General features: G+C 38.6%; 1 pseudogene; it reads right to left on the reverse strand.

The window, feature by feature from the left end:
* Positions 1-6,211: 6,211 nt before the first annotated feature.
* LOC125094151 (ubiquitin-conjugating enzyme E2 C-like) lies at positions 6,212-8,408 on the reverse strand (annotated as a pseudogene).
* Positions 8,409-9,317: the final 909 nt, after the last annotated feature.

Here is a 9,317-nt window from a genome sequence, read left to right on the forward strand (position 1 = left end):
ATACTAAAACTTTATCTCATCCTATATTTTATTGAGTTCATTAACTATAATTTCTTTTAAGTTTTTCTGAAATCCCGTTGTATGATCACCTTTGGGTAAATTTCTATTGCCTGTTTTTTCTTTTGGTTTTTGATCATTTGTTATTTTGTTCTGCCATGACTTCTGATTTTTTATTAAATTCCCAACATTGTATATAGAAAATTTTAGAAGCTCTGAATGACATTACTTTCCTAGAGAGAAGATTTACTTTTCTTCTTGTAGTTATATAACATATGAGAAGTTATCAATTTAAGCTAGGTTTCTAGCTTTATTAGGGCTTATCTTTTTATATGTTTCCTTATTTTTTGGTTCTAGTCTTATAATGTTCTCAATCTAAAATCTGCGTTTTCTATTGGGGTTTTTCTTCCATGATGGACTCTAGTCTCCAATTTATTTCACCTTACTTCTGTAAGAATGCCTATGTCTTTGCTTAGATTTTAAACTTCCTAGTAGCTGCTTTTTGTTTGATTTTTTTTCCATTATCTAGTTCTATAAACCCATAGTCAGGAATCAGGGAGTAATTGGGCAAAATTACATGAGTAATTTTGGACTTACTTTTCTGTAGTGCCCTTTTCTCTGGACCCCTTCACTCCTGGCTGTTTTCATCACCTTTAATTACATTGTTTTGTCTTTCTGTTTCAGGAGACTGCTGCAACTGTATTTGTTTTCTGTTTACCCTCAATGCCCTTTCCCGAAGATTGGCAAAACCCCAGAGGATAAAAGTGACAATGGAGTACAGTTCATCTTGGTACTTTCTCTTTCCTTGGGATTCTGGCCTCTTAATTCTTATCTGTCTTGGTTGTTTTCTGATACCTTCAAAAAGTATCTTTTTAAAATGTATTTTAACCAGTTTTTAGGTTGTTCTCAATAGAAGGGTTGCTATGACATAAAATAGTCATACTTACTGGGACTATTTTATTCGTTTTGAAAATTGTACACAATTTCAAGTTTCAGATATACCAAGTTTCAGGTATTTAGTACCCTGTTGGAGTTCTGGTCTAAGTTTTCACTATTATGAATGATACTACATGAATACTCTTGTAATATAATTTCATGCAACTTTACAACTATTTCTTTAGAATAAATTGCTTATACAGAATGGCTGGAAATAGTTTACATCACTTTTGCCCATCTTACATTTGCTGGAACTCAGTTTCATGGCTTCAACCTAATTGCAAGGTAAACTGGGGAATTTAGACTTTTTGTATGTACAGAAAGAGTAAATGGTGTGGCAAAGGCAGCATTGTCTTTCTACTAACTACTCCCTAACTATTGTCTCTAACTCTATACTTTCCCTTTGTAACCCATACTCTATATTGCCACTTGACTTAATATCCTTAAATATCACTTCTCATGAGTCACAAGTAAATCAAAATTTTTTAGGGTCTTCCTTTTGCTTAGGAAATGAATTCATGGGGTGCCTGTGTGGCTCAGTGGGTTAAAGCCTCTGCCTTCGGCTCAGGTCATGACCCCAGGGTCCTGGGATAGAGCTCCGCATGGGGCTCTCTGCTCAGCAGGGAGCCTGCTTCCTCCTATCTCTCAGCCTGCCTCTCTGCCTACTTGTGATCTCTCTTTGTGTCAAATAAATAAATAAATAAATAAGAAAATGAATTCATGACTTTTACAAATGTATTAAGTGAAAAAAACTGGAAGAATGATATTTATGTTTCTGAACCTTGTTCTTTTATCATCTTGCCCTGATGCTTTTTTTCCTTTTTATTGATAGAAGTGAGATGATGTGAAAGATTAAGAGGGGCTCTAGTTTACAGTTGGGTGGAGATGATCATGCTTATTGAGGCCATCTCTTCCCAAACACCATTGTAGCTGTAAGGGCAAAGACAGAGAAAAGAAAGACAGAAAAGCAAGGGATGGACATTGGTTCTGCTGCATCCAACAATTAGACTATGTTTCACCTCGTCAGTTTTTCTGTGGTGTCTGTGTTCCCTGCTGTATTGCACAACTGTGATTGTAGGATGAAACAGAAGACATATTATGATACTCCAATCTCTGTTTAGGAAAATCATCAGAAAGGACAGGGTTTGGCTTTGGGAAAGATAGGCAGTCTTAAGACAGTCATAGGTTTTGTGTGTGTGTGTGTGTGTGTGTGTGTGTGTGTGTGTATCTGGTGCTCACACTAAATGTCTCAGGCCTTGAAGCTAAAGACATCATCTCCAGCACATTTTTATTTATTTGGAGCCATTCAGATCAATCTTCATAGAAGCAGTCACACTTCAGGGTTCTACTTTGTTAAGTGCCTCCTCAGCTCTCTGCCAGAAGATCCAGTTTAAGGCCTCACAAGTGGATCTCTTGAGAGTTATTTGTTTTTAATCTGCAGTGAGAGGACCATCCTGGTGGGAGACCTGCAGCCCTAGTATTTCAACTGTCCGTTTTAGGAAATGGGAGTCCTCCAGGTTCATTATCTAGTTCTTTCTGGATCATTAGGTTGTCCTTTCTGACAGGGGTTAATGAGCCCAGTGATAGAACACTTGTGTAGGCATAATCCCTGAGTACCTTCTCTGAAATAGCACAGCACTGACCACAATTAAAAAATCATTGATGTTGTTGGTAATCCTAGTATTCTCGGTTTGAAAGTAGATATCAAGAAGCAAATTGCCAGGGCACCTGGGTGGCTGAGTCATTAAGCGTCTGCCTTCAGCTTGGGTCATGATCCCAGGGTCCTGGGATCAAGCTCCACATTGGGCTCCCCACTCAGCAGGAAGCCTGCTTCTCCATCTCCCACTCCCCCTGCTTGTGTTCCCTCTCTTGCTGTGTCTCTCTCTGTCAAATAAATAAAATCTCTTTAGAAAGAAGCAAATTGCCTCCTTAGGTTCTGACTTTTGCCATTTAAATGCTCTGTGACCTGAAGAAAGTTACCTAAACTATTCATGTTTCAGTCTTCTTGAATACAACCTGAGAAGAATAATGGTACTATCCCTACAAGTCCCTGTGAGAATTAAATGAGGTAATTAAAAAAAAAAAAAGAGTTTGAATAATGCCTGAAATATAGGAGGCCCTATATATATGCTACATGCCTTTATTATAAATGATTAGTTATCCCATCATTTAATTTATATAACAGTCCTCTAAGGTAGACATTTCACTTTTATTCCCCTTTTACATATGAGGAAATTAAGGTAGAATGGTTAAGTGACTTATCCCAGCTAACCATATTTAACATTACAGTACTGGAATTCATAACCAGGCAATCTAAAGAGTACCAGATAATGAAGGAAGGGTGACACTTCACTCCAAGGAGAATTATATTACAACATAGAAGCTAGGCACTCTAATGCCACATGATTGTGGTTTCTGCTGACTTTTATGGCTTCATCAAGGTATGGGGGATTGATAAAGGATACATAATTCTGGGGTAAGAACTAGAGTCAGAAAATTTGGGTCTGAACTCCAATTCTGCCTCTAGTAGTGGCTGTTTGACCTTCAATTTACTTTAGCTGTGTAAGTTCAAAGTTCTTGATCTGCAAAATCCTGAAATGCTGTTGTGTATTAATGTATATAAAATAATTAGCAAATATCCTACTATAGCATAAGTTTTCAGAAAGTGATAGCTATTGTGGTAGATTCCACACTGGCCCCATTTCTTTTCCTTTTCTGTTTTGATACTTTTTCCATGTAACTTTTTAGTGTCTTCCACTAGGTATCTAGATTCAGTCATATGACACACTTTGACTGCTATAATGGGGGTGGAAAGTACAGTGTGCCAGTTCTAAATCTCTTGTATCTCTATCATCACAATGAGTACATGCAGATGCTGTGCAGGTAAGAGACATGTGGAGTGGGGTTGAGTTATAGAGTGTGATGCAGAACTAGGATTTGAGTCCAGATCTATCTGACTTCATAATTAGATTTCTTCTCCACTTGGCTAGTCTTCATAGTATTAGCATTGCTATAGGAAAAACTTAGGGACAGATATAGGACAGGTTTTTGTGTTTTTTTTTTTCCCTCTTTAATGTGTTAGATTGGATTGCTAAGATATATTGCACAATAAACTTATAGTTAACCAAAATGTAGCTACAACAATGAGCAATAAAGAGAGAAAGAAAAAGAAAATTTGTATTTATGAGAACAAAATCACTTTTATAAAATCTATATAGGTAATACAGAGCAGCTCTTCTGTAGTCTTGTCTAATGCGTAACTTCTTTGGTAACTTGTGAGAACAAATTTAATAGAGTATGCCTCCTTGACACTTTATAGATCCACCAGCCTGAAGTGAGTTAGGTGCAGTTGTGCTTGTCACCAGAGGACTGGTATTGTATAATAAAGAATGAGGCTGGCCTTTGTTCCAGTTCCAGAAAGGAGACTCTAAATCCTTGGAATTTCTGTAATAATAGGAGCATCTTTGTTATTTATGAGCCCCTTAGACATACCTGAGTTTATGTTAATGAGGTGACTCATGATGTGGGCTGTTACGGTCAGAAGGGCAAACCATGTGATTAGAGGGTTGAGGCTTCGAGCCCAGGGAGATCAGCTAGATCTCTCAAAAACCAGGGAGAGAGGGAAAAGCGGGGCCTGGAGGTTGCATTCAATCATGTAGCCAATGATTTATTCAATCATGCCCTCATAATGAGTCCCCAGTAAAACCTCTGAACATTGAGGCTTAGTGGAGCTTTCAGGTTGGTGAAAAAAAATATCAGTGTGCCAGAGGTGTGACATAACCTGAATCCACAAGATTGAGAGCAGGGACATCTACATTCAGGACTCTCCCAGACTTTACCTTGTTCCTTTTCATTTGCCTGGTCTTGACTGATTGATATGACTATCATTGATATGATATGACTGACTGATATACTATCTTTATCTATATCTATCTATATCTTTCTATATCTATATCTATATCTATATATATTTAATTTCTTTTCAGTGTTCCAGAAGTCACTGTTTATGCACCACACCCAGTGCGCCATGCAATATATGCCCTCCATAATACCCACCACCATACTCACCCAACCCCCCACCCCACTCCCCTCCAAAACCCTCAGTTTGTTTCTCAGACTCCATAGTCTCTCATGGTTTGTCTTCCCCTCCAATTTCCCCCAACTCACTTGTCTTCTGCATCTCCCCATGTCCTCTGTATTATTCCTTATACTCCACAAATAAGTGAAACCATGATACTTGACTCTCTCTGCTTGACTCCTTTCACTCAGCATAATCTCCTCCAGTCCCATCCATGTTGATACAAACGTTGGGTATTCATCCTTTCTGAAGGAGGCATAATACTCCATAGCATATATGGACCATATCTTCTTTATCCATTCATTCGTTGAAGGGCATCTTGGTTCTTTCCACAGTTTGGCAACTGTGGCCATTGCTGCTATGAACATTGGGGTAGAGATGGCCCTTCTTTTCACTACATCCATATCTTTGGGGTAAATACCCAATAGTGCAATTGCAGGGTCATAGGGAAGCTCTATTTTTAATTTTGTAAGGAATCTCCACACTGTTTTCCAGCAGTGTGGTTCCAGTGCACCAACTTGCATTCCCACCAGCAGTGTAAGAGACTTCCCCTTTCTCCACATCCTCTCCAACACTTGTTGTTTACTGTCTTGTTAATTTTAGCCATTCTAATTGGTGTAAGTTGGTATCTCAGTGTGGTTTTGATTTGAATCTCCCTGATGGCTAATGATGATGAACATTTTTACATGTGTCTGTTAGCCATTTGTATGTCTTCTTTGGAGAAGTGTCTGTTCATGTCTTCTGCCCATTTTTTGACATGATTATCTGTTTTGTGTGTGTTCAGTTTGAGGAGTTCTTGATATCTTTTATAATAAATCTGTAATCATAAGGATAGCACATTCCTGAGTTCTGTGAGTTGTTCTACCAAATTATCAAAACTGAGAAGTGTCATGGGATTCTCTGGATTTGCAATTAATTGTTCAAAAGTGCAGGTGGCCTGGGGACTCCCAAATTTGTGTCAGGTATCTGAAGTGAGGACAGTCTTGTTGGAGAATCTGCCCCTAGACTGTGGAGTCTGACACTCCCTCAACACAGTTAGCATTAGAATTGCTCTACAATATTACAAGTGGCTTAGGTGGCCTCATGTGCTTTTTAAATTTATTTTTAAAAATTTTAAAAAACCCAATTATTTATTTAATCTATTCATCACAAGGGCTCAACCAGAGACTTAATTAAAAAAAAAAAAAAGATGAAACAAAAATGACACCACAGCTTAAGATACAAAGTCCTAGACAGAATTGAAGAAAAAGACAGACTATCTAAGAAGAAAATAAAAAGACAACACAAGGAGAGAGGCTGGACAGTCAGGGATCTTGGCAGGAGATGTGCTTTGAGTAGGTTTCTTGCAGATACTTCTTAAAGGCTGTGGGGTTTTTCCAGAGCTCAGCAGCATGAGTATTCAAAGTACTACCAATGTTTGGTTCTCCTAGCAGGCTTTAGATGGACAGCAGGATGGTCCTGACATCATACCCAGCAGACCATTTGTCCTTCAGGGTATCTAGTCAGATGTTCCTCTGGGTTTTTGAGTTGGGGTGGTAGCAGGATGTGAGGAACTTCACCATGAGCATTGGAAGGGTAGCTACTCGGGAACTCCAGGGAGAGCTTATGATGCAGGTCTTCATATACGGTATCAGCTGCTCCATAGATGGTCCTTATCCATTTGAAAATGTTGTCTGATTCAGGGAGGGCAGAAATTACTTTGTCACCAGACATCCTGATGGTCATCAGCTCCTGCTGTAGCCTCTTGCCCACGGGGCCCCGGGCGTCTCCCCACTGGATTCAGTTCTTTTGCGGGTGCAGTAACACTGGTGGCAGATGGGTTGTAGTTCTGGGAGGCCTCCAGGGTGGTGCGAGGAGGGAGGCAGGGACTGGGAGAGCACAACTGCAACTACCACATGTGCTTCATTTAAAAAAATAATATTTTTATTAACTAACAATAATGTATATGTACATCCTTATTAAAGTTGGAATTTGTAGAAATGCCCTTTCTCCATCTAATTTCCCTTCTTCTTAAAGTAAACCACTTTGTTTGTTATGCAGTTTTCTAGTCCTTTTTATGAATTTGCCTTCATATCTTCATACAATACAGTGTTATTTTGTGTTTGCATTTTATTTGACATGAAAAGTGTCATTTTTACTTTTGTGTATCCATCTTTTTTTTAGTCAATACTATTTTTTGGAGACCTAGTATTTATAGAGTTAACCACATTAAAAGCAAAACAATGCAAAACACCTTTGCCTACCCATTCCCCTATTGATGGACATATAGGGTGCTTCCTAACTCTAGCTATTGTTTCAAATGATGATGTAACAAGCATCCTTGTGCATGACTTCGTGGATCCGCATTGAGTGTTTCTCTAGAGAGGGTATCTTTGAGCAAATCTGCTGTGTGCCTTTGAAAATTCTGATGTCCTTTCAGTCATTTGATTTGACCTTTTTAGAAACAGTTTATTTGGTGATATTGGGTGATTTAGAATCAGTGTCTCAAAGTTATAGCAGTTATGCACTTAAAGGAACAAAACTGGTTGATAGATAGGTTGGCTATCAGTTGACCATCAGGGAGATAAAGCTTTTATTTTTGGCTTGAGGAAAACATTCTATTATTATTTATTATAAGTTATAAGATAACTGAGAAAGTATGACTTTGAGGGAGATGAATAAATGGTTAATATTCAGTTTTTCAACTTACGGTCAAATGTTTGCACATTTCATGTCTGTGTGTGTGTGTGTTTGTGTGTGTGTGCCTGCACATGGGCATACTTATACACACAAGAGAAAGATTGTAATTTAAAGATGAGGTGATGATCCTGAATTTGTACTCTAACTCTTGCAAGTGCCATTGATAGAATAACTGTGTATTAGTCTACCCGGGCTGCTATGACAAAATACCATACACCAGGTGACTTCAACAACAGACATTTATTTCATATAGTTCTGTATTGGGAAGTCCAAGATCAAGGTGGGGGCTAATTCAGCCCCTGGTGAGGATCTTCCTGGATACAGATAGCCACCTTCCTGCTTCATCCTTATATGGTAGAGAGAGAGTTCTGATACACATTTCTTATGAAGGCACTTATAACTTCCTCTTCCTATAAGGGCACTAACTCCACCATGAGGACCCTGCTCTCATAACCTCATCTAAACCTAATTATCTCTCAAAGACCCTTTCTTCAAAAACCTATATACTGGGGGTTAGGAGTTCAAAAATTTGAATTTTGAGTGGACACACACACACACACAAAAGTGATTACCTCATCCTCATCTGAAGCATTTGGGAGATGGTCTCAGTACCCCTTCTATGACACGTGTACAAAGATTTTCTTGTGGTTCACTAACTTGTAGTTAAGGATGCTTTCTTGCCACAGTTTATTTCTTACTCATTCTCCTTCCCATCCATGATGGTTATGGAGCAGTGTTCCACAGTCTTTTTGCAATTTCTGTCTTAAGGCTCCAGAATGATTCCATCAACCAGGTGGTTCAAAAATTCTGTTGGGATCTCAGAGCATTGGTTCTTTTATTTATAAACAGTTACAGATGAGAATCACAGTTTTGGGCACAAGGGAAAATTTAAGTTCATCACAGACCTTCACTATTTTCTAGGCAGTGCTAATTCCCAGGAGAGGAAGCCCAGAGTGATTCTGACCCCTTGTTCTTTGTCTTGCAAAGTATTTCTCCATTTCTTACCTTCAGGTAATTCTGTCTTCATTCAGTTCTATAACCTTGTACATATTAAAAAAATGACGGTCTAAGGGTTGGCAGGGAAGATAATATATGTGGTCAACAATGTCTTCCTTGGACGAGGGAAGAGTATTGAGTCTGGATGCTGGGTATTTTCTTCCCTGCAGAGATATTTTCTTCCTCCTCCCCTTGATTGTCTGGCCACATATTCTCTCTTCCATTGGTATGTCCATCATAGTTCCTCCTTTCTTCTTAGGCCAGTTTCACACAATATCACTACCCAGGATTCATGGTAACATCAATGACAATCATTTATACTAATAGCTAACATTTACCAAGTACCTCCTTAGTTACAAGACCTGCATGTTTACATTTAATTCTCACACCAATCCAAGAGATCAGCCCTAATATTATCCCCATTCCATAATGGAGAAAACAGAGGCTCAGAAAGACTATAGAATTATCTGAATGTCTTACGGCCAGCGAATGGCAGTGCCAGGATTTGTACCCAGGCAGTCTGACTCCATTTTTAACATTACTACTCTGTTTTTCATAAACTGGGATTTTCACTTCACATCCAATATTATTTAATTCTCATAACAGTACTTTAAAGTTGGGATGGTGAAGT

The sequence above is a fragment of the Lutra lutra genome, chromosome 2, assembly GCF_902655055.1.
Source record: "Lutra lutra chromosome 2, mLutLut1.2, whole genome shotgun sequence".
NCBI classification, from domain to species: Eukaryota; Metazoa; Chordata; class Mammalia; order Carnivora; family Mustelidae; genus Lutra; species Lutra lutra.